Source organism: Mustela putorius, unplaced genomic scaffold, assembly GCF_011764305.1.
Source record: "Mustela putorius furo isolate JIRA1106 unplaced genomic scaffold, ASM1176430v1.1 tig00003859_pilon_pilon_pilon, whole genome shotgun sequence".
Lineage (NCBI taxonomy): Eukaryota > Metazoa > Chordata > Mammalia > Carnivora > Mustelidae > Mustela > Mustela putorius.
In genome coordinates this window covers 25,881,732-25,906,966 of record NW_025422011.1, presented here as the reverse complement: position 1 = coordinate 25,906,966, position 25,235 = coordinate 25,881,732, and the positions used below count along the sequence as shown (strand labels likewise).

Here is a 25,235-nt window from a genome sequence, read left to right as displayed (position 1 = left end):
TTTAAAGCATACAATTCAGTTGTTTCCATATATTCAGAACTGTGCAACCATCGCCACTACCAAACTGCAGAACATGTTCATCATCCCAAAAGAAACACTTTACCCATTACCAGTCCCTCCTCATTTCTCCATCCCACAGACCATCAGCAGTGAAAGTTTTCCAAAGAGAACAATTTGGAGAAGTGCAGAAAACTAAAAAAGTAAGGAATTACAAGTAGCAAAGACATATTATTCTTTCAATTCATTGACAGTAAAAGGAACTCAGACGAGGTATCAGGAATGGCTGTTTAAAATGGTTTAAAAAGGCCTTCAATAGAGTAGATTGATGACAAGAATTCAGGGCACAAAAAGTAATAGATACATAAAACTGGACATTCACACTAGCTTAATTATTGAGTACAGTTGGATATGAATCAGAAGCATGGATGAAGGGTCTTTTCTTGAAAAGGAGAAGACATCTTGCAAAACGGAGATGATAAAGGTAAGGAACTACTAGGTCAATAACTAAAAATGGAGGACTGAGGGAAGCCAATGGTGGAAAGCAGATTTTCACTATCTAAAGTTTGGTAGAGTTTTAAACACTTCATCATTTGTAAGCTTTATTATTTTAAAAGGTAATAAAAATGTAGACAAAGTGGGGCTCCTGGGTGGCTCAGTGGGTTAAAGCCTCTGCCTTTGGCTAAGGTCATGATCCCAGAGTCCTGGAATCGAGCCCCACATCAGGCTCTCTGCTCAGTGGGGAGCCTGCTTCCTCCTCTCTCTCTCTCTGCCTGCCTCTCCACCTACTTGTGATCTCTTTCTCTGTCAAATAAACAAAATCTTAAAAAAAAAAAAAAAACTGACAGAGGGATTTTACTGTTATTAGAATACACAAAGTGGCAAGAAACTGTCTCACTTCAACAATGAAAAACAAGCTAAGTAAGCTTTAAAAAAATACTTTTAAGAGACATCAGAGAGCAGAGGACACACATTAAAAACCCTAATGAAGGGGTGCCTAACTGACTAGGAGTGCCTAGTCAGTTAAGCATCTGCCTTTGGCTCAGGTCGGATCCCAGGGTCCTGGGTTTAAGCCCTGTGTCATGCTCCCTGCTCAGTGGGAAGCCTGCTTCTCCCTCTCCCTCTGCCCTTCTCCTCTACCCCCTCTCTCTCAAACACATAAATAAAATCTTAAAAAAAACCCTAATGAATTAAATTCCCAAAAGTGATAAACTTCTTATAGGAGAGGCAGATCCATTGTTATTATCATCTCTAGTACAGAAGAGCAGGAAGAATGCACTACAGACAGGGATAAGGAAAAAACCGTAAGACTTCTGATGAACACTTTTAACAGTAGTGGGTAGGCTACCCTAACAGATCAGAATTCTGAGTGGTCTAAAGCCCTGGATTAAGAATTATAAGGAGCCCCAGGCATGGAACAAGTCTGCACCCACCCACCAAATCTTTCCCTCAAGTCTTCACAGAAACCACACTGAAAGCTGGGGATAAGGCAGAAGAGCTGAAAGAGATCCCCCTTAAGAATGTGGGCCTCCCTAAAATAAAAGGGAACCACCCTCCAACGGCCCGGGCAGGTGAGCAGGGAGAAATCCACCTGAGGCATTCCAAGCTTTTAGCTACCAGTGGCTGGGGATGGGGACAGGAGAGCTGACAAAAAGCCCTCAAAAGCATCCTAGGCCTCCAGCGGCTGGGCTTAAGGACAGTAAAGCAAAAATCTGAGACACAGAAAACCAAGAACAAAGAAAGCAGAGAACAAAGGGACTTCCCAGCAACTTAAAAAAAAAAAAAAAAAAAAAAGCTAGCAGCTAGGCTGCAAAACAAATCTCTAGAATCAAGTCAGTGCTCAGATCCCAAATCCTTCTGAAGAGAAACTTATCACTGCCACCCAAAGTACTTCAACCCAGAAATGAATCAAATTAAAGTTGCAACAAAACACAGACCCATCTTACTTATAAATCAGACTTTCTCAGTTTAATGACTTGACAGAATAAGGTACATTTAAGTTGTGCTAATATATAATCAAAGATTATGAGATAAAGAAAATGTGACTTGAGGTGCCTGAGTGCCTCAGTCAGTTAAGGGTCTGCCTTCAGCTCTGGTTATGATCCCAGGGTCCTGGAATGGAGCCCCATATCCGGCTTCCTGCTCAGTGGGGAGCCTGTTCCTCCCTCTTCCCTCTGCCTGCCACTCCCCCTGCTTGTGCTCTGTCCAATAAATAAATAAAATCGTTTAAAAAAAGAAAGAAAATGTAACCCATGGTCAAACAGTCAAAATAAACAGATACAGAAAAGGCCCAAACGCTGGAATTATCAAACAGGAATTTAGGGTAAAATTACTAATTAGGATGAAAATACTAAATGATCTAGCAGAAAAAATGAAGGAGATGCATGAAGGAAGGGGTGTGGCAGGTTCACCAGAATGATACAAATTACAAAAAAGAATCAAACAAATACTAGAAAAATAAATCAGAAATGAAGAATTAATTAGATGGACTAAAAAGCATTAGAAAAGACTGGTAAACTTGAAGACAAATCAACAGGAAATATCCAAACTATGAGAGAAAAAAAGGAGAAAGATAAACGGGCATGCCTGTTGGACAATTTCAAATGACCCAACATTTATAACTGGAGTCCCAGGAGAGGACAGAAAAGAATAAAACTGAAGAAATATTTGAAAAGAAAATGGCCAAGAACTTTCTGCAAGAGAAGAAAGACACCAACACAAAAAATCTAAGAAGTTTAGAAGCCCGTGGGCGCCTGGGTAGGCTCAGTGGATTAAGCCTCTGCCTTCTTTCTGGCTCAGGTCATGATCTCAGGGTCCTGGAATCAAGTCCCATGAGCCCCACATGGGGCTCTCTGCTCTCTGCTCAGCACCCCCCACCCCCCAGCCTACTTGTGATCTGTCAAATAAATAAATAATATCTTAAAAAAAAAAAAGAGAGAGAGAGAAGAAGTAGTTTAGAAGCCCAAGCAGGATAAAAATATACTAGAGAATGAACTTCATGGGATCACAGAGTAATGTAAACAACTACTTGGAAAAAAGTGGTTTCGGTTCTTAATATTTGTGAAGTTAAGGTCAAATGAATCTCATATACAGAGCCTAGTCCTAAAGAAACCTGGCAGGTTTCCATAATGACTTAAAGAATTTAAACCTTTTCTCCAAATTTAGATATGTTTGATATACAGCTATATTTCTAGTTTAGGGTATGACACAATCAAACTCTTAATTTAGACCTGATTTTAGGGTATTAAGGAAGGCACATGTTGTGGTGAGCACTGGGTGTCATACACAACTAATGCTTTGTTGAACACTACATCAAAAACTAATGATGAATTATATGTTGGCTAACTGAACATAATTTTAAAAATTCATTAAAAATTAAACCTAATTTTACTCTGGATTTTTAGTGAAACTTTTTTTTGGTGGGAATGTTTTCTGATAAAAATAACAAGCAGGGCACCTGGGTGGCTCAGAGAGCTAAGTGTCTGCCTTCAGTTCAGGTCATGATCTTGGGATCCTGGGATCAAGACCCACATCAGGCTCCCTGCTCAGGAGGGAGTCTGCTTTTCCTTCACTCCCTCTCACTCTCCCCCTCTCTCTTGCTCACTCTCTTTCCCTCTCAAATAAATCAGTAAAAAAAAAAAAATCTTTTAAAATTTAATAAGCTAAATCACCAAACTCAACTAGCACAAATCAAAAATATTCTCTCAAAAAAATTCCAAAATCTACATCAGTATGAACTTTCTATGATTGAATATATATTTCCAAGGGGAAAAACACTAGTATATTCAATTATTAGGTGTGACAGGAAAGTAAAGGTGTGTATCTCTCTAGAAATGTGAGCTTCACAACGTCCAAAGATTTTTATTTGCTTTGTGGAAAAAAAACATAATAACTAAAATGGAAACTGTGAGACCAATTAATAAATAACTGAAATAATCTAGAAAAGAACTAGTAATGCCTTGAACTAGATTGGCAGCAAGGAAAGAATGGGTTTCTTTAAACAAGCAAACAAAAACGTTAAATTTAGACAGTAAATGAAATGAGGGGGGAAAACAGTGATGTGATAAAGAATGATTTACTTGTGGGGAGGGGGATACTATTTTTAATGGTATGGTCAGGGTAAAGATAAAATTAGAGTGATAACTTGGACATAAGGGGTAAGTCATGGGAAAAGTCAAGAGCCTTCCTAAGCTTCACTAGTTTAAAGATGGATAAGCCTAGCCAGTCCCACAATCTTTAACCTCCATACCACACTTTATAAGTACACTTTGTTCAAGTACTACATGCAATTAATAAGGGGCTTGATTCTCCCTGACAGTCATTCTACTACCTTCAGCTCTTAGGAGCAACATTCTACATATAAAAGATTCACAATGGGGCATTCATCAAGAATGCATTCTGTAACTGCATATATGTGTCACTGTCTGGGAGGGGAACATGACAGGGGGTTGGGGGGCAAGGAGAATACAGTTACAAGAGATTCCTCTTGAAAAGACATTTTACTGACAAAGCAGTTTTCAATCTAACTCAAAAACGCAACAGTAGTACTGCTTTGTGAAGATAATTACTGAACTCTGAACTACTTTATTGTCCATTCATTTAACATGAATCATTAAATATACTCTGACATTACCCCAATTCCAACATGACAAATAACAGTAAGCTTTTGTGCTAAATGTTATGGTATATGCCTCCATTTCCAACATAGCTTAAGACAGGAAAACATAAAACTGAGTTACAACTGAGAAACCCCAAAAAGGGAATGAAAAACTGACACTAATTATTTCTGGAATTTCCCCCCAAACTCCATAATTTCTATGGCTAACAAAATCTTTAGTTGTTTTCAAATAACACAACTACATTAAACTGGTAGTTTTACAGAACAGTGATAACAAAGAAGAGAAAATGATGCAGTAGCAAGACTTGAGGCTCAAATAGCAGATCTCTTAGTAACTGTATAACCTTAAGCAAGTTACTTAATCTCCCTTTGTCTTGTTTTCTCATCTGTAAAAGATTATATCTGTGTCGTCAGGCTTAAATAACATATATATGACTCGTTTATAACATATCTAATAATACATATATGTATTACATCTTTCCAATTATTGGAACAATCATCAGTGTATTCATACCACTAACAAACAGTAGCTTACTGGGGTACCTGAGTGGTGCAGTTGGTTGAGTGACTGGTTTCAGCTCAAGTTGTGATCTCAAGGTCATTGAGATGGAGACCCACTTCCCTTGCACTGGGCTCCCGGCTCACTGGGAGATTCTCTCCCTCTTATGCTCACTCTCTCTCTAAAATAAATCAGTCTTGGGGTGCCTGGGTAGCTCAGTCAGTTAAGCATCTACCTTTGGCTCAGGTCATGATCCCAGGGTCCTGGAATCCAGCTCCATATCGTGCTCCCTGCTCAGGGGGGAGTCTGCTTCTCCCTCTCCCTCTCCCCCTTCCTCATTGCTCGTGCTTTTCACACTCTCTCAAATAAACAATCTTTCAAAAAAAAACAAATAAATAAAATAAATAAATCTTTTAAAAAAGCAGCTTATCACCAATAATCACATGGAAAGATGTTCAGTATCATTAATCATTAAGGAAATGCAAACCAAAACCACAATGAGATACTACTTCATATCTACTAGAATGGCTAAAATTTTTAAAATGGAAAGTAAGTGTTGATAAGGTGCAGCCACTTTGGAAAACACTTTGGTGTTTCCTCAATAAATTAAACATAGAATTTCCATATGACCCAGCAATTCCACTCCTAGATATATACACCCAAAAGCATTAAAACAGAGTTAACTGTACACTAATGCTCACAGTAGTACTTAACAATAGCTAAAAGGTAGCAGGAGCCCAACTGCCCATTAAAAAAAATAGATATACAATATGTGGTGTCTTACTGAATCTCAAAAGCATTCCGCCAAGTGAAAGAAATCAGACTCAAAGGCTAGGGCACCTGGCTGGCTCAGTCAGAAAAGCATGTGACTCTCGATCTTAGGGTTGTGAGTTCAAGCCCCATGTTTAGTGTATATTACTGAAACAAAAACACCTTAAAAAATAAAAAATGGAGAAGGATGACTTCCTCTGAGTTGAGATGACCATTTGTTTAAAAAAAAAAAAGAAGTCTGAATACATCCTATGATACCAACTTATACGACATTCTGGGAGGGTAAAACTATAGGAATAAAAATCAGCTGCCTGGAGCTAAGTGAAAGAGACTGATTACAAAGGAGAGTAAGGATACTTCTGGAGTGACAGAAATATTCTGTATCTTAAATGTGGTGGTGGCAATTAAAGGCTGTCACTATCTCTTCAACTTCTAGAGCTAATACCTAAAACAAATGAATTTTACTATAAGTAAATTATATCTCAATAAATCTGATTAAAAAAAAAAACTCTACATACATACAGGGTCATGTCATACATTTCAAAACAGGCAGAATTCCAGTCTGATAAATGTCATTATGCAATCCAGGCTACATTCCCTGGAGCCAAAGACCACCTTTTCCCAACTCAGCACTGTAGTCTAAAAGATACGTACACACTGAACTAGAAATATAGTTATAAATCACATTATAAACACATATAAAGGAACTTAAATAACTTGGTTATGGATACTCAACAGCACTATGGTTTTGTTTATAGGTATAACTGGATCTCCTTCAGAGCTTAACTTGAGGGAAAATACATGTTGAACATAATTCTCTAAACTGCAAATAAAACATCTGAAAAGATGTTTTCCTGTTTCCTAATTAGGTATTTTTTCTGTGTCTATCACTCCAACATCCACATTCTTTTCCCACCAGAAGGCAAAGTACCTGCACTGATTTCCCTTTAGAAAAAAGAAAAAAATATATTTTATTTATTTGATCACAAGTAGGCAGACAGGCAAGGGGGAGGCAGGGAGCAGAGAGCCAAATGTGGGGCCGGATCCCAGGACCCTGAGATCATGACCTGAGCAGAAGGCAGAGGCTTAACTCACTGAGCCACCCAGGCGCCCCTGATTTCCCTTTTATTGTCTCCTCTCATTTTCCCTTTTGTCTTTGCTTTTCCTTCTCATTCCACAGAACTTCATTCCTTTTTTTTTTTTTAAGCAGGCTCCACACCCAAAATGGGGCTCAAACTCACACCAAGATCCCAGCCCCGTAATAGAACTTTAATATTTAAGGTCTCCCGTAATAGAACTTTAATATTTAAGGTCTCCCTGCCTCCACTGATATTTTCTGAATATAAACCACCAAGTTCTGTTTTTATAAGAAAATACTTAAAAAAAAAAAACCCAGCCTATTTCAATTAAAATTTCCCATAGTGCAAATTTTTTTAGCCAATATTCCTAACACTGCCTATTCTTTTCTCTTCTCATAATCAAATTCCTTATCAAACCCCTACTCATTTCACAACAGGAACTAACACTACTCTCTGCTGCTTAGAGCCTCCAACTTCTTCAGTTCTCTTAACCATGTCCTCCATGCTAATCAAGCCACAAATTCACAACCTGTGCTAAGATTTCCTGAATCACGCAAATAATATAAAAGTTCGGACCACTGGCCTCTTGAGTTTTTTATTGCAGAGGTCTACTTATTCTCATCTCTTACTTCACCTCTGTCCTATCTTTATTTTTTCAAACAGAATTCACAGATCCTTCCTTAAATCTGTATTTTTACTTTCTCTTATCTAAGTTTCCCCCCAAGTTGTTCCCTGTGCATTGAAACAACTCTGTCCCAGAAATCTCATCACCTTCTTCCCACAGCACCCCAGAAGTTGATCACCCTTATCTCATTAACAGAAGAAATTTGTCCTTTAAGACTCAATTTGAGCATCATCTTCCTCATATGAACTCATTCCCCTTTTCCAGCTTACGTGATCCCATCCTTTTCAGTACTTTGGATCTACTGATGCCCTTATAACCATACTGTCATAATCTGTGTGTCTCATTTTTTCTATCCCTCAAACCACTACAGTGCCAGGCATCCTTGCAGGCCCTCTGATAGCAAAATCTTTCAGAGGGTTAATTTTTTGCCCTACTCAGGTACAACAAATCAGATCATGTACTATGTAAATGCACAGCACTAAAACATTTGCTTTATCATTTACCTGCCTTGATTTATTCTTGAAACATGAGAAGTAGGGGTGTCTGGGTGGCTCGGTTAAGCAGCTGCCTTCAGCTCAAGTCATGATCCTAGGGTCCTGGGATCAAGTCCTGCAATGGGCTTCCTGCTCATTGCAAAGCCTGCAATGAGGAAGCCTGTGGAAAGCCTGCTTCTCCCTCTCCTTGTGCCTCTGCCTGCCATTCTGCTTACTTGTACTCTCTGTCAAATAAATACAAAAAATCTTTAAAAAAAAAAAAGTAAAAAAAAAGAAACATGAGAAATATAATAAAATGGATAAGTTATGTTATCAAAGTAAGAAGTTATAAAGCATTTAAAAAAAATGTTTTGCACTGCTGCTCTGAAAAGTCTGGTCTGATGCTCTGATAAGAACTCTGAACTCTTGGGAAATTCAACACCCTCACAGGTATAAGTTCACTTACTGAATGTGCTTACAAATGCAAAAACATTGTGCTAGATTACAGAAGGATTCCTGGGCATGGGGGCACCTGGGTGGCTCAGTGGGTTAAGCCTCTGCCTTCGGCTCAGGTCATGATCTCAGGGTCCTGGGATTGATCCCTGCATTGGGCTCTCTGCTCAGCATCCCTGCTTCCCTCTCTCTCTGTACCTGTCTTTCTGCTACTTGTGATCTCTGTCTGTCAAATAAACAAAATTTTAAAAAAAAGCTTCCTGGACATGGAACTGATGCAACAATGTTCAAGTGAAAATTTAAGAACCATTCATGGCAGAAGACGGAAACAAAGAATCAGATGATCAGATGTTTAATATACAACTAACTCCTTATAATTTCAATAATATTATATATATCTAAAGTTATAGTTCCTAACTTATAAATGCAAGCACATCAACTTTTATGTTCCATGAAACAGAAAAGGTTGTGAAACCTATGGATGAAAACATTAAAATACACTGCTTGCCAAAAAAAACTGCAAGCAACATGCACACAAAACAGATTTTCATAAGAAAAAGAAAAAATACTTCAGAATCTAATCATTCAGGCAAAATTATTTGTCAAAGTAGCTCAATATATATATGCTTGTAACTATATAAAGTCACTTTTGAATTAAGTTTGAGTTAAATAATAAAATCTATCTATTCTCAGTCATAATGCTTTTCAGTACTCAAAAACGGTCTTACTATTAAAGTAGCAATTATCTTCAACTGTATAGCTCTCAAACTAGGTCCCCATGGTGAACAAGAGCACTAACACCAAGAATGGCACAATCCTAAAAGGAGTCTCCTATGGAGACTTAATCACAAGCCTAGGAGGCAAAGGTACAAAGTCTCTTCTGCAATCAAGCATTCCCAGACCTCCAAACAGGCTTCCTCTCTATAGGATGTCTTCACAGCTCTTCTAATAGCTTTTCTCTACATCTCTTCTAAGTTGTAGCTTTGATACTCCAATATATTAAATAATTTTCCCAGCAGAGCTTTCCTGATACCCATCTGGAAAGATTTTAGCTTACTCTTTAGGAGATAATCTTGTTCAAAGACGAAAACCTCCTTCCTTCCTCTCAATTCAACACCCACTGTTCAAAATACAAATATAATTACAACTTCAATTTCTATCTGGCTAATTAACAGAAGGGAAGGAAATACCACAGGCTCTCTCTTCCACGTTTTATCCCCCAGACTTTCCTCCTCACTTAGTTTTTTTCATTTCCCTCCTCAATCCCTGCTCCCCCTCCAAAAAAAATTTCCACATCTAGAGAATCTCCTTTTTAAAGCCAAACCATTTAGTGAGGAAAATAAGTATGTGATTTCTTCAATACGTATTGTTCCTCCGTCACTCAGGAAGGGTTAAGCAAATATTTTTAATCTGACCGCACTCCCGGAAAGATGATGCGCTAAACACAGACTTAATAGTTTTCCCGAAGCAAGTGGATTCACGGCAAAAAGGCAAACCCGGAGAAGTGAAAAGAAAAAGATCATTATCCCAAAAGCTGGAGATGGGACAAAAAGGTGAAGGGTGTGTGTGTGTGTGTGTGTGACACAACTGAGAGAAGTGCAACACACTTCGTCAGAATCTAACAATTCAAGAGAATAGGACCGGCCACAGTGTCTCCAGCCCCGTACCCAAGCACTAGGGGGTGGTCTCCCCTCCCCCTTGGGACAAAACTAACTCCCAGACGCACCACCTCCCAACCCCCGCCGAGAGGGGCCTAATAGGGGCGCGAGCCCCTCGCACCCCTCGCACCTTAGGCGGGGCTGTCAGGAACGGTGTGGGTGGAAGCAAGGCCCGGGGGAGGGAAGTCGGGCTGGGGCAACGCCAAGAGTACCAGATAGGGGGTCAAAGGCGGACACCCGGGAACCGGGGGCCGCAAGGGACCCTCTCATCCGGGGCTCCCCGGGGTCCCTCGCTGCCCTTGGACAGCAGGGTCCCAGGTACCAGTCCCCGCTGCACTTACCACTCCTCACCTCACGCTGCCCGAACCTCTGCCTCCACCACTACCCGAGCCGCCGCAGCAGCCACCGTCCGAGCCATTTCCCACCCTGCCTCCTCAGCCGCCGCCAAGAGTCTCGGCGGACTCCGCGGCCAGCCAAGCAGAGCACGTCACTTCCGACCAGGAAAGCACCGCCTTCCGCGCCCAGGCTTCTGGTGGATTGGCTGGTACGGACGGCCTACCTGAGGTAGTGGGCGGGGCTCGGGCGCGTCCCGCGAGGCTAGAGCTCGGGTGGTGGGGGCCTGGTTGCCGCTTCCCCCGGGAAATGTCGAGTCGGCTCTGGACGCTCTCCCTGTCGCACCAGACCAGGGGGGTGGAGGTGTACCTTCGGGGACCTCCAGACGGCCCCTTGTCTGGCCGGGCGTCCGCCAACCACCGAAGTACTCTATTTTCCCGTGCCCTCTCCGGGGAGCCTCCTCCAGCCCGGCTGTGGTTCCCAAATTCGTGGTTTTGGCCTCAGGCCGCGGCGAGGTTAGTCGGTGCCTGGAAAACTGAAAGGAACAGGCAAGATACGCGATCGTGCACTCGGAGCAGCATTTACCGACTGCTCACGGTGGATCAGGTGCTGTGGGGCGTGTAATTAGTAGCCCATCACGTGGATTGCGTAAAGCTCTTTCACATCCCGGTCTCCTTTACTCCTCAGAGGCCAGGTGAGGAAGATCGCTCCGTGATAACTCACAGCTGGACGGCTCTCCTCTGCGTTAAGAAGTATCTTTACATACAATCTCCAAAGCAATACCTGCCTCGTGAGGGGGACTCGTGAATGAGATTATGCTTGTAAAGTTTAGGCCTTCCGTGTCCGGTTTAAAATTACATAACCATGTCAAGCAGATAGGAAAATTATCCTCATTTACAGATAGTGAAGCTGGGAGCGGGATTCAGACTCAGCTCTGACTCCAGTCTGGACCATTTTACCACAGGTTGTCCCTTAAACAGTAAGAAGGGAGCACGCTCCTTCCACAGGCTTACAGTCTAATGTGGTAGACTGATTTGGGCTGCAATTCTCAGTAAAAAACAACCACAACGAACCACACTTTTTTTTTTTTTAATTGTGAGAAGGCTGTAAGAAACTTCCCTCCAACAAATAATGGGAAAGAAATCTCCTTTTTCTTTTTGGTAGGGTGGATGTGAAATGCTTAGAGCCCTCTAATCACTAATAAACATGCCTACACATCCCAGGAAATGAGACTGGAGGGAGTTGCTACCCTGGAGAAGCCTAGAAGCAACTACACTCCTTGAGGCTGTGGCTACCAACTCTTGTCCACTCACCCTACTCCTAGCTTTCCATCTCTTCCTCCCCTTCCCCCCACTTCCAGGCAGACCTTACACACCCTAGAAGAATGTCCCTTAGGAATTTGTTTAGTTCCACAGCATTGTTCTGCTTTATCTTCTCATCAAAGGAGGAATTTCTAGAATTGGCAGCTCTTTCACAAGATTAAAAGGGGAGGGGAAAACGATTTATCTCAGCTGGTTTCCTAGCTTCTGCCCCAGAACTGAATGTGCCTTCTGAAAAGAAGGAAGAGGCCTTGAGAGAACACCGTGTCTTGAGGGAATATTAACTGCTTGACTTTTTTTAAAAAATATTATATTTTTTCTTGTGAGAAATATTTTTCTCTGGGTCCTATCAGTACAGGGCCCTTAGGAAGTGAATTTCTTGTTGTAATTCCAACTTCCATTATTTTATTGTGCCTCTAAATGGCCAGTACTTAGTAGCCTGTGATCAACCAGAAGGGTCCCAATAAGAAGAGAAAGGGAGTCTGATGGTTCTCCAGATTCCAAAAAAATCATTCACCAATTGCCAGGTGTCAAGAATCTAGACTAGTAAGCATCCCTTAGCAATTCATCTCTCTGGCACCAGGTGTATGAAGATGGATGTGTCAGCAGGAGAAACACAGATTTCTAGAACAGACTGGTGCTGCTGTAATTTGGAACCAAAAAAAACATAGCTGGTAGCCATTTTTCTCTCTCCTACTAGCTTCAATATTAAGATTTTTCAAAGTAGAGAAAAGAATTGAGGAGGAGGCATTATATTTTTAAGTGTTCCAATCCTAACCTCCCACAGAGAACTTAACAGCACCACAAATATTCCCAAACTTCTTCTAGAACCATATGATAAATGGGCAACCTTGTTTTACTACAGGTAGATATATCAAAAAAAAAAAAAAAAAAGAAAGAAAGAAAGAAAGAAAAGAAAAAAGTGGCTGGTATTTACTGAGCATTTGCCAAGATCAGGCCCTCTTTTTAGTGCTTTACAAGTCATCGAGTTCCTTTAACAACCTTAAATAGTGATGCCATTATTATATCCTCATTTTGTAGCTGAGAAATTTGAAGAACTGAGAGGATAAGGGATTTGCTTGTAGTTGCACAGATACTAAATGGTACAACTGGGATCCAAAGGCAGGTCTAACTGTAAGTAAGGCTCATGCTGTTTTGCCTTCACACTGGCCCCTGAAAGGCCATGGAGATTTTAACAGCAATAACATAGCTACCGAAGGCCATTTATTGGGAAACCTATTCTTCACTTTCCTTTCCCAATGCTGAACCCCAACCCGCTGGGTCGTATACCACACAACTTAAAACTTGTTGTTTCTGCTCTTAGAGATCATTACCTAAGGCAGATAACAACACTGTCATAGAGAAATGACATTAAGAACATTAAATGTGTAATAGCCAAACTACAGAAAGTGCCCAAATGTCCATCAACTGATGAATGGATAAAGAAGATGTGATAGATAGATAGATACACACACACATATATATGTATATGTGTATATATATATATATATATACACACACACACACGCACACAATGGAATACTACTCAGCCAAAAGAAAGACTGATATCTTGCTATTTGTAATGATGTGGATAGAGCTAGAGCGTATAATGCTAAGTGAAATCAGTTAGAGAAAGACAAATACCGTATGATTCCACTCATAGGTGGAATTTAAAAAACAAAATGGATAAACATACAGGACGGGAAAAATGGGAAGGAAACAAATCATGAGAGACTCTTAATGATAGAGAACAAATAGGGTTGATGACGGAGGGAGGTGGGTGGGGATGGGCTAGATGGGTGATGGGTATTAAGGAGGGCACTTGTTATGATGAGTACTGGGTGCTCTATGTAAATAAAGAATCACTGAACTCTATACCTAAAACAAATATTGAACTGTATTGCCAACTAACTAGAATTTAAATTGTTAAAAACCCACATTAAATGTGCAGATAATGAAAGGATGTGAAGTTTGTAAAAGGAAAATGAAATGTCTTGTAATTCATTCTAGCTCCTGTTTTCACTACATCAGGCACTATCATCTGTGCTGGGACTACAGTAGTAGTTTTCACTATATCAGGCACTATCATCTGTGCTGGGACTACAGTAGTGAGCAAGACGAGGTGTCCCTGCTCTTATAGAGCTTAGACAGGGGAGACAGACTTAAACACCTAATTAATTAATCATTTATCTAAATTGTGGTAAGTGGCATGAAGGAAAACTACAGGGTTCTTTGCTTCAGAATGAAAGTCAGAAAACTACAGGGGTCTTTGCTTCAGAATGAAAGTCAGAAAGGCTTCTGCCTAAGTGCTGTTGAACTGAGATCTAAAGGATGAGGAAAAATTGAGTGAGGGTGAAGCAGAAAGCATCACAGGCAGAGCGACAGTGTGTGCAAAGACACTGAGGGAGGAAGAAGCATAGTTCAACTGAGGAACCGAGAGGCCAGTGTTGCTGTTGTACTGGGAACAAGAGGGAAGTGGCTTTAGATCTGGTGGTGAGGCAAGCAGATTATGCCGGGCCTGGGAGGTTGTATTAAGAATTTAGGTCTTGATCCTAAGAACAAGGAGAAGGAGTTTTAGCTTTCAAATGATCTGCGTTGCATTTTAAAAAGATTTCTTACAGCTAGATAGAGCATAGAGCATATGTCAGAGTGAGGCTACAGAGGCCTTAGGCAGCCCAGTTTGGGGGTTATTGCAACAATCTAGGGAAGTGATGATAGTGGCTTGAACTTTGCATAGAACACAGTAGATATAGAGCTGAGCCAGGGCTTTTGTCCTTGAAGACAATCAAGCAGAGGAGAGACATTTAAAAACATGTATGGTTTAGTGAGCATTACTAGAGATATGTTTAAGTAACTTTGGAAGCTTGGAAGCTTGGGAAAGACGAGGGGAGGATGGAAGGTATTTAGTTATCTATTGCTGCATATCAAATTACCCCAAAACTCAGTAGCTTAAAGCAACAAAAATTAACTATCTCACAGTTTCTTTGGTCAGGAATCCAAGTGTGGCTTAGATGAGTAATTCTGCCTCAAAAGTTTCTCATGAAGTTATAGTCAAGCTATCTGCTGCCAGTCTCCCCTAAAGGCTTGAATGAAGAGGATCCACTTTCTTTTTCACTCACATGGTTGTGATCTCTTCAAACATGGCTCTCTCCACAGGGCTGCCTCACAACATGGCTGGCCCCAACATGAATGACCAAGAAAGGGTAAGAGGGAACAAGAGTGTGTGAGAGAAGACATCCCTGAACAGAAGCTGCAGTCTCTGTAACCTAATCTCAGAAGTGAGGTCCCATCACTTCTGCCATACTCCGTTCATTAAAAGAGTCGATAAGTCCAGTCCATGTTCAAGAGGTGGGGAATACACAAAGACTTGAATTCTAAAAGGTGGGGGATCACTGGGAGCCATCCTAGAAGCTGGCTACCACGCAGGTTTCACAGAAAAGGTAGAACTTGAAGTAGTTATATTGGAGTTTTTCAGGAGCATCTCAGGAGGAAGGCATTCTAGGCAGAGAAAAGGGTATGTGAAAGATATAGAGGTATCTTCCTATAAATTTATTTCTGTGATTTCTACGGGTATACTTGCTTCTTTGTGAAAAAAAGAAATGTACAAGGATATTCATCGAAGCATGATCATATTAGTTTGCTAGGGCTGCCCTAACACAAAGTACCATAAACTGAGCAGCTTAAACAGTAAATGTATTGTCTCACTGTCCTGGAGGCTAGAAGTCTGAAATCAGTGTGTTGGCAGGATTAGTTCCTTCTGACAGGCACAAGAGAAGTATCAGAGAAGTATCTGTTCTGGGCCTGTTTACTTGGCTTGCAGATGGTTGCTTTCTCCCCGTGTCTTCTTATCACCTTCCTTCTTGAATGTCTCTGTCCAACTTTCCTCTTCTTGTAAGGATACCAGTCATATTGTATTAGGTCCCACCCTAAATGACCTCGTTTTAAGTTGATTATAAGGAACCTATCTCCAAATAAGGTCACATTCTGAGATATTAAGGGTTAGGACTTCAATACTTGAATTTTAGGGGTAACACAATCCAACCCATAATAATTATATAGTAGAAAAACAGTAAAAGCAACCTGAATTTCCAACAATAGGGAATGGGTTAAACAGGTTGTGGTATGTCATAAAATGGGGGACAGAATACTATGTAGGTGTTAAAAAGATGGACTGATAAGAGAAAAAATTCTAGTGTGGAATAATCTTCAATATTCTGTTAAAGGAAAAAGCCAAGTTATCAAATAATCTGTGAAATGCTAGTATTTATGTGGAAAAACAATAGTGTGTTGTAACAAAATGGGATACCTTGGGAAGGATGCCCAAGAAATTGATAGTGGTATCTATGTCTATGAAGAACTCCTGAGAGGCTAGAAGTCGCATATAGGAGGGAACCTTCCTTTTTACTGTAGACTCCTTTTGTATTTTGCTACCATGAGCATGTATTACTTTCAAATTAAAAAAGAGAAAAATATAAGAGCTTAGTAATATTGGCATGAAAATGGATGCTAATAATTTTGATTAGACACTGAATGACAAAAAAAAAGATAAACAAGTTGGTTTGGAAGTAAGTATGTGGATCTGTGCAGATATAGAAGGTATGATGAAGGACGGGGGTTGTGATTATAGAACAGGTTATAAACCTGTTCTAAGATTGTGGTGGGGTATTTTAAGTTATCAGTCCTTCAGGGATTTTCTAGTCCAGGATTTTCTAGCATAATCCTAATATTAGATTCAGTTGAGTTCAATAAAGGTTAATTGCAATCAGCCAGAAACTGGGCTGGGTACAAGAGAAACAAAGATGAATACAATATGATCTTGCCCTTGAAAAGCCTATGGTAGTAAACCCAAAACCAGAAAAGAAAAAACACAAAAGGTACACAAATAGAAAATGTCAACACACTGTGGTAAACATTATGGTAAAATTGCACTCTGGTGCAAACAGAGGAGCATCCAGCCCCATTGGAGAAGAAGCAGTAGCTCTGAAGAATGAGTAGCCATTAGATAAGGGTAGGAAATGATGCTTCAGACAGAGGGAAAACCATGAGGACTGGTACAGAGGACTCAGATGGCTCAGGATATTTGGGACTACATGGAATTTAAATATTTCCAATAAAGGCAACTATTTAAGTCAGTGGCTGAAAGATTTTTAAAATCTGTTAAGCTTTGTGAAAAATTTTTAAATATTTTATTTATTTATTTATTTGACAGACAGAGATCACAAGTAGGCAGAGAAGCAGAGTGTGAGGAGGATGCAGGCTCCCTGATGAGCAGAGAGCCCAATGCGGGGCTCGATCCCAGGACCCTGGGATTATGACCTGAGCCCAAGGCAGAGGCTTTAACCCACTGAGCCACCCAGGCACCCCTGTAAATTTTTTCACATGGATATATTAACAGATTTTTTTTTAACCCATTGTCCCATATGATGGGTCCTGATTTTTAATTATGGTCACTGGGCTGACAGTAATCTCCTCATCTTCTGAAATCCTAACATCTAATTACTTACTCAGTTTAGCCCTCAATTATCTCCTATCTTAGAATGTTTTCAGATTGTTTTATAATTACAGCTTCCTTCCATCTATTGAATTCTTACTGTTAAGCATTGTGTTCAGCATTACAGATACTGTTTTATTTAGTCCAAAGCCTGAACTTTTTATCACTACCATCCTCAACTTCTTCCAGACAAGATCATAAACTCCCTGAGGGTAGAAAGCAAAGTTTAAATGTTTTCCCTTCTCACAGTTTCCCTACCCAGTCTCTCTCCCACTTAACTCCCTGCATGTAAAACGTCCCTTGACCTTGTGTACCTCCAGCTTCTGCCTGATTTCTTTTTTCCCCACTATAACGAAGCTCAGAACTGTCTATATTTGCAGGCTTTTTCACCCCACTGGGCTCTCAGCCCCTCCATATACTGAAATATCTGCCGTCAAGTCACTGTTGACCTGCATCTTGCCAAAGGTCAACTCTCTGTCCTCATCCTTCTGGGCCACTCAGCAGTTTTTTGACATTAGTGATCACTCCCTCCTGGAATCACTTTGCTCTTCAGGCTTTCATGATGCTAGGTCTATTTTGTTTTCCTTCAAACTTCCTGCTGCAGCTCAGTCTCTTATCAGCTCCTTCCTCTTTATCAGACTTCCAAAGTTAGGTGTGTACCAAGACTTAGTCTTCAACTCTTTTTTCTTTATAATACTGTCTAACTACGTGATCTCATCAAGTCCCATGGTTTTAAATACCATTCCTAGGCCAGTGATTCTCAACTTTATATCTCTAGTCCCTGACTTCCTCCCTGAAGTCTAGACTTGTGTAATCATGTACTTGATATCTCCATTTGGATGTTGGACGGACAACTCAAAATTAAGAAACACAAATTTAAAATTCTTAATTATGGGACACCTGGGTAGCTCAGAATGTGTCAACTAGAAAAGTAAGAGTAAGTGTGGTTTGAAAGATGGGGCATAGGGACGCCTGGGCAGCTCAGTTGATTAAGTATCTGCCTTAGACTCAGGTTATGATCCCAGTGTTCTGGGATTGAGTCCCACATCTGGCTCCTTGCTCAGCAGGGAGCCTACTTCTCCCTCTGCCTGCCTCTGTTTCCCATATTTATACTCTCACTCTCTCTCTGGAAATAAATAAATAAAATCTTAAAACAAACAAAAACAAAACAAAAACCCCCTCTCAATTATTACCTCACATCTGTTCCCTACTGCCCCATCCCATCATTGCCCCCATCCATCTCCGAAATTGGTACCATCAGCCCAGTTACATAGGCCAAAAGATTAGCAGTTAACCTTGATTCCTCTCATTTCCTCATATTTCAATCAGTAAATTCTACTTGTTCTACCTCCAAAATACACCCTACTGTCTAAGCTGACCCTTCTTGCCATCTCACCGCTGTAATCTGGTGCAACCTGCCATCTTAACAGGCCTTCCTTTATCCAATCTTGCACCATTAAATTTGTTTGGAGTGATTTTAAATGATAAATCAGATCTCCTTACTCCTAACTAAAACTGTTGTAGCTTTCCATTGCGCTGAGAATAAACCTTGCTTTTACTTACAGAGTCTTGCACGATCTCATCCTTATTTACCTCTCCTGAGTGGCTCTGTTACCTTGCTTATGTTTCAGCAACAGTCTTTCCATTCCTAAATAGATAAGAACAGGTAAGCTCAGTTCTGCTCTAATGACTTTACACTAACTATTCCCTTTGCCTGGTGTCCTTTAGGTTTGGCTGGCTTCTTTTTGTCATTCAGATCTCTGCTTAAATATCTGTCACCTGCTTAAGGGCACCTGGATGGCTCAGCTGGTTAAGCATTGTAGGTCGTGATCCCAGTCAGGGTCATGATCTCGGGGTTGTCAGATCAAGCCCTTATGGGGCTCTGTGCCCAGCAGGGAGTCTGCTTGAGATTCTCATCCTCTCCTTTTCCCTCTCACACTGCTCATGAGCACACACTCTTTCTCTTTCACTCTCCATCTAAAATAAAATAAATAAATAAAATCTTAAAAAAAAAAAAAAAAAAGTGACCCACTTAGAACTTCCTTGACTGCCCAATCTAAAATAGCCATCTGGTCCTCATGTACATAACATCACTTTATTTTAATGTCCTGTGAAGCATCAATCACGTCCTGATACTTTAAAAAATCTATTTTAGTTCATGTTTGTCTTCTACACTAGATACACTCAATGACAGTGGGGACTTTGTCTTGTTCACCACAAATTCCTATATATTTAGAGCAGTGCCTGGCACAGAGCAGGAATTTAATAATTTATTGATTGAATGAATGAGTGAATTTACTTCTATTTATATTGACTATCTCCCCGTTCCAGTTAAAATGACAGTTAAGACACATGTCTTAAAGGATTTGGAAGTGAATGTGAATTATGAAAGAAAATATTATTTAAATGAAGTCCTGTTTTGGGGCGCCTGGGTGGCTCAGTGGGTTAAAGCCTCTGCCTTCGGCTCAGGTCATGATCCCAGGGTCCTGGGATCGAGCCCCCATTGGGCTCTCTGCTCACCAGGGAGCCTGCTTCTTCCTCTCTCTCTGCCTGCCTCCCTGCCTACTTGTGATCTCTGTCTATCAAATAAATAAATGAAATCTAAAAAAAAAAAAAAAAAAAAAGGAATGGGACGCCTGGGTGGCTCAGTTGGTTAAGCCGCTGCCTTCGGCTCAGGTCATGATCCCAGCGTCCTGGGATTGAGTCCCACATCGGGCTCCTTGCTTGGCAGGGAGCCTGCTTCTCCCTCTGCCTCTGCCTGCCATTCTGTCTGCCTGTGCTTGCTCTTGCTTCTCTCTCTATGACAAATAAATAAAATAAATAAATAAATAAATAAAAATAAAAAATAAAAAAATAAAGGAAAAAAAAAAGAAAGTCCTGTTTTGTAAACCAAGGGTCGAGAGCATTTATACGGCCACTGAAGCATTAGGATTCAGTTGAGAGTTACTATTATAAAACAAAATTAAGTTTATACTTTTCAAGGGAGAACTATCAACTGTTTCCTTCCTGTGCTTCAAAAAGGATATCAATTTTGTGCATCATAAAAGTTACATGTATAGGCAATGACTCACATGAGAAATAGCCAGCCTACTCTTCTCTCCTCTCCCCTCCCTATAAATATCATAAAGAAACAGCTATGACAGGCACTTGAAAGAGCAGCTAACATTTTCTGAGTGCTCACTGTGTGGTAGACTCTGAGTCTAATGGATTAGTGGATTAACTCATTTGTTCTTCACAACAACCCTATGAGGAAGGAATAATTATAATTCCCATTTTACAGATAGGAGCCACAGAGGGGTGAAAGAACTTGCCTGGGTCATACAATAAGTGGCAGAGCAGGGCAAGCTGACCCCAGTGCCCAAGCTCTTAATCATCTACCATGCTCTCCTAGGAGATGTCATTTCAATGTGCATGAATTTTTGTCACCACTGTAGTCCTCTTTGAGACTATGGAGGAGGGTAAGGAAAAATACATGAGGGTGTGGAGGGAAGTGTCAAACCAAATTAACCCACAGGTTTTTCCTTTTTGAACCATGGACCCTTTGTCAGTCAGGTGAAGTCTATAGACTTTTTTTTCTTTTGGTATTTGAGAGAGAGAGAGAACATCCGCAGGAAAAAGGTCAGAGGAAGAAGCAGACTCCCCTTGGAGCTGGGAGCCCAATGCAGGACTCGATCCTGGAACTCCAGGATCATGACCTGAGCCCAAGGCAGTTGCTTACCAACTGAGCCACCCAGGCGCCCTGTCTATAGACTTTTTTGAATTAATGTTTTTACATGCAAAGTTAAAGTACACCTAGAAACCAGTTACACTGAAACATAGTTCTCAAAATATTAAGTCAGCATTTGCTGTAATAATATACATGCTTCCTTATTAAGGTACTAAGTAAGATCTAATACCAGGTTTAGTGACTATCATAATTTCATAGGAGTATGAGCATAAATGATATTTCAAGATATTTTTAACTGCTATAATGTGACGTAGAAATATTTCTTGGGATATTTATTGGTGACAAAGTCACAGATACTGCTAATATTGCTGTGACTTGTTGCCTATATTAGTAATGGAAGGAATTGATAAATGTCTATTAGAGGTTAATAAAAATAAACATGTTATTTTTTTTCTTAAGTTTTTATTTAAATTCTAGTTAGTTAACATATAGTGTAACATTAGTTTCAGATATACAATATAGTGATTCCACATTTCCATACAACATCAGGGGGCTCATCGCAACAAGTGCACACTTTAATCCCCATCACCTATTTAATCCATTCTCCCCACCTCCCCCTGCACTCCCCCACCCCTGGAACCATCAGTTTGTTCTCTATAGTTAAGAGTCTGTTTCTTGGTTTATCTCTCTTGTTTTTCCCTTTGCTCACTTGTTTTGTTTCTTAAATTCGACACATTAGTGATATTAAATGGTGTATGTCTTTCTCTGGCTGACTTATTTTGCTTAGCATAATACTCTCTAGCTCCAAAGTTTATAGCAGCATCATCTACAGTAGCATAATTATGGAAACAGCCCAAGCATTCATCAATTGGTGAATGGATAAAGAAGATGTGGCATGTATATATATATATGTATGTGAATATATATGTGTGTATACACACACACACACACACACACACACATATGGCTGAATATTATTAAACCATAAAAAAGAATGAAATCTTGCCATTTGCAATGACATGGATGGAGCTAGACAGCATTATGCTAAGAGATTATAGTTTTTACTTCATTTTTTAATTTTCTAAAAAAGATTTTATTTATTTTAGAGAGAGAGAAAAAGTGTGTGTGCATGAGTTGGGGGAGGGGCAGAGGGAGAAGGAGAGGAAGACTCTCTAGCATATTCTGCTTTGAGCACAGAGCCCGCTGAGATCATGACCTGAGCTGAAATCAAGAGTCTGACACTCAGGTGACTGAGTCACCCAAGTGTCCCAGGAATCATAATTTTTAAACATAAAACTGGTCAGAGTCCCAATTGGGAAGTAGATGCCACCCTCAAAGCATTCTTATAACTGAGACTGTAATTCCTAGAGGTTTTTCTCTAGAGCAAAGAGAAAAATTCCAAAACAGCACAGTTTCAACAAAAACAGCCTGGATCCAGAAGGAACCAGACCAAAGGCCAGCACAGTTTCAGTAGGAGCAGCCTGGTTATGAAGGAATCAGACCAAAGGGTAGTACAGTTTAAAAAGGAAGGGTCTGGTTCCCAATAAAAAGTGAAGAAGGCCAGTGCAGTTCCAACGGCAACAGTCAGATTGGGTAAAGGAGTCAGAACAAATGCCAGATGAATAATCTTAGGAAAAAAAATAAAAATAAATAAAAGCCTTAAGACAGATTCCAAATAAAACCTGGAGAGCTCAAACACAAAAAGAGTGGCTCTTGAAAGCCTGAAGAGTCATCCTCAAACTCCAAGGTTGGTGAGAAACCAGTGAGCCTAATTGGCTCTGTGGGTACTGGCACCTGTTTGCTCACCAGCTTCTGGGCTGTTGGGGTTCTTCTCTGAATTGCTTTTGATCACCAAGTAATGGCAACCTTAAAAATAAAACTGCGTTCTTCTATAATTAAAAAACCTTCTTTTCAGGAACAGCAGGAATTTGAAATCTAGGTAAGCAAGCTACAGCACAGCCGTAGGCATATGTCTGGAGAGCAAAGGAGAGGACTGCTCTTTTATAGAGGAAATAGGGGGAGTTGAGAGGGCTGTCATAAACAATAGGTCTGCTGGTGTAAAGTGGAAGTTCTAAATATAGTGGCTTTTCATTGTCTGGGTTATGACCATCTCTCATTGGCTGGGCTATTCTGCTTGGCTGTTTGCCCTTCTGCTGCGGTATTAAAGTAATATCCATGTGCAAGGCGAGTCTTCCTGGTAAGTCTGAAACCACAGGCAGGTTTCCTTGGATTGGTTCCAAGGTTTGGAGTCTTCAGAGCTCACTGGGGCCTCAGGTGGGGATTGGAGGTGGTAGGAAGACAAGGCAGGAGGTGTGGTAATATACAGAGTGCACACGAGCCAACCTTTCCCAACCTATAGGCAGGTTCCCTGGGATCCGTTCAGTATAAGAGCACTCAGTGTTCTTCAGGGTCAAAAGTGGAGACAGAGGGCGGGTAGAGGGTGGGCGGACACTGCTGCCAACTGTGCAGGGCAGAGACCAAAATGTTAGCCTGCATGAGGGTTGTGCTCCCGTGGGTGCAAAGGTACCACCAAGACCACAACCACACCATGCCACGTGTGAGCCCTGATGGGCCAGGCACAGGAGGGTCTTTGCTAGCTGCCGTGGGCTGTGATGTAACCCCACCAACCCCAAGATGTAATTTTTTTTTCCCCATCCAAGGCCATCATAGGCTTTCTGAGTTCTGTCCATGGATTTCTTGGGGGTTATTTAGTGGGAGAGGTCTATGGACCTCAGGTTAAGAATCACTATCAAAGTAAGTTAGGAGCAGTTTCTCGGTATAGTGTGGTAACCCAGTGTATGGACAAGAAGTGGGTAAAGAAGAGGCTAGGTAACTGACCAGGAATTTCTGGATTCAGCAGTGTGACCTCATCACTAACTTCCATAGCCTGTTGATTAATAATGCAAAATTAAATGAATTAAAACTTGGTCTGTGATATCTGAGAATAATTTTTTTAAGATTAAAAAAAATTTTTTAAGATTTTATTTATTTATTTGACAGGCAGAGATCACAGGTAGGCAGAGAGGAAGGCAGAAAGAGAGCGGGGGAAGCAGTCTTCCTGCTGAGCAGAGAGCCTGATGCTGGGCTTGATCCCAGGACCCTGAGATCATGACCTGAGCTGAAGGCAGAGGCTTAACCCACTGAGCCATCCAGGTGCCCCTAAAGATTTTTTTTATCTGAGAGAGAGAGAGAGAGAGAGAGAGAGACAGGAAGGGCAGGGCCAGATAGAGGGAGAGGGAGAACAGGCTCCCTACTGAACAGAGAGCCTGGGATCACGACCCTAGTAGAAGGCAGACACTTAACTGCAAACATTTAACTGGAGCCACCCAGGCACTCCTAAGAATAATTTCTTAAACGTGTTTCTAACACTTCCTGAAATGTAGTTAGTATCTGAATTTTAAAAATTAAAGCAAATTTGGGAAAAAATCAAATACAAATGGATAGCAGTCTATTTTTGCCATCTTGAGGATCTATAGCTTTGGTACAAATGAGTGCCTTGGGTTGATCAGCACACTGTGATGGCAAGCCTTCCTCATTCTGCCACTCCCTACTCCACAGGAGCTTCAAAAGTGATTAGCAAACGTCAATGTGGAGATCAGAGAACAACAATTCAGAGTATGTGTGCAACAACCCAAGGTGACCAGAAATATATTGAAGTCCAGTGGTGATGAGGGCACAGATCAGCACAATGCGGATAGTAACGTAAATGTGATGTCATTTACTACTAGAATTTGAATAGTCAGAAGAAATTTGAATTATGTTGAAACTATATCTTCCTATTACTAGGAAGCTTTGTAATAATAACAGTTTCTAACATGATTATTGACTATGTGTCAAGCACAGTTTGAAGCACTTCATATGCACTAACATGTTTAATTCTTAGAGCAAACTTAGGAGCTAAGTACTATCATCTTCATTTTATATTTGAGGAGATTGAGATATGGAGATGTAGAAGTATATTCTTGAGTCTACTTAAATGCTATATTGACTATATCCCAACTGCTCTAAACTTTGAAATCTTGGTGTTTACACAATAAACAGTTTTTTCTCTCCCACACAAGCCCACTAAGAGTGGGGTGGTGAGGGACCTAGAATGATGAAAAGATCTACCATCTTCAGTACATCACATCTGAGGTCACTCTGAGGTTTCTTGCACCACACTAAAGGTAAAATACATCCAATCCCACTGGCCAGAACTCACTTGCCCACACCTGACTGCATGGGAGCCTGGGAAACGTAGCTGAACTGTGGG

At 40.7% G+C, this 25,235-nt stretch overlaps 1 protein-coding gene across 7 annotated transcripts in view; it reads right to left on the bottom strand.

Annotated features, from left to right (window-relative positions):
* The window catches only part of PIK3C2A (phosphatidylinositol-4-phosphate 3-kinase catalytic subunit type 2 alpha), a 170,102-nt gene that overhangs the window by 92,369 nt on the left and 52,498 nt on the right, over nt 1-25,235 (bottom strand). For 3 of the 7 annotated variants that reach the window (XM_004752065.3, XM_013055871.2, XM_045066170.1), the window contains exon 1: nt 10,515-10,632. The exons of 1 other annotated variant lie outside the window; for it this stretch is intronic. The gene's annotated coding sequence lies outside the window, so the exon portion shown is untranslated. Of the gene's footprint in view, nt 1-8,092; nt 8,308-10,514; nt 10,633-10,732; nt 10,864-25,235 lie in introns of those variants that run through there. 3 more of the 7 variants (XM_013055869.2, XM_004752066.3, XM_045066169.1) reach the window with 3 other exon arrangements.